The sequence below is a fragment of the Teleopsis dalmanni genome, chromosome 1 (assembly GCF_002237135.1).
Source record: "Teleopsis dalmanni isolate 2A chromosome 1, ASM223713v2, whole genome shotgun sequence".
Taxonomy (NCBI): domain Eukaryota; kingdom Metazoa; phylum Arthropoda; class Insecta; order Diptera; family Diopsidae; genus Teleopsis; species Teleopsis dalmanni.
This window is the reverse complement of record NC_051846.1, coordinates 70694417-70695693: the sequence shown is the minus strand read 5'-3', so window position 1 is coordinate 70695693 and position 1277 is coordinate 70694417.

The following is a 1277-nucleotide window of genomic DNA, read 5'->3' as shown; positions in this document are numbered from 1 at the left end:
CCATTACATTACTTAGGAAAGTAGATGTAGTAAACAAAAAAAAAATAAAAAATTAAAACAAAATTGGTTAACAGGTAATTTTACTTTACAGGTAATCTTAAATCCAAAGGAAAATTAGTTTTAAATATTTTTTTTACATGTGTTAAAGCATTGAATATTCCAATAAAACTAAGACAAAGGAAAGTAGAGAAAGAAAAAATGAATTTAAATGCTGACAGAGGGCATTAGTTACTTAAGAGATATCGATATGTATTTGTCGAACACTCATTCAATTACGTATCAGAAACAGAAACAATAGTGCCAAAGCAATCATTTTTCTGATTTCGGAAATAGTATTGTATCAAAGCACGCAGCACCACCCAACTTATATTGTATATATGCATTCTCAAATCAATTCAATTTTTGATTTACAACAGTAAAGCTTACCATTTTGACAGGTGCCATGGTATGCCATTCGTCCAAGCAGTATTTCATATGGAGTGCTACTAGCCAGCCAACATGAGAAGTAGTAACAAAACCTCAATCTCAATATATTCGCTGCTGTACTAGAGCGTCGGTAAATTCATTTCTTGTACCGTACCGTTCTGAATATTTTTTCTAGATATTTCTGAGATTTTTTTTCTTTTACGTTAGTTATGATGTTGCTGCTATTTTGCCTTCAGTATTTCTATTTCACTTTTTTTGACATTTTGATCAACGGTGCAGAAACAATTTTCAGAATTCAATTGAATTCAATTGTATTGTGTATTGAATTGAATTTCACGTTATCAACGTTAACAACGTTGACTGCAACATCCAAACTTTAACAAGCAACCAACTTTTACACGTCTCTATTTTTTTTTGTCTTCTCAGTTTTTGTTGTAAAATGTTAACTTTTGCACTCTGACAACTTTTAAATAAAGCAACAAATAACTTTTAAATAAAGAAGGGAGTAATTTGATATTTTTAGCTTGATTTCATTCAGTGCGTAACGAATTATTTCAGTGAAACGTACCAAAACTCCAAGACAAGTAACAATTTTACTGTGAATTTTTTATTTTTGATATATAATACGAACTCGTCGATTGATAACTAAAAGTAATGTTACTTTCCTTGTTGTGCTGTTCACAGTTGTACAGTTGCAAATTTACGATTGATTACATAAAAACAGAAAAAAACAAAAAAAAATGAAAATAAGTTTACTGCACATAGAGTAAGTAAAGTGAAAAAGTTTTAGAAACTAGTTTAAGGTGAGTTGTATTCATATGGAATATATGTATATTTAATTCTCTATATAT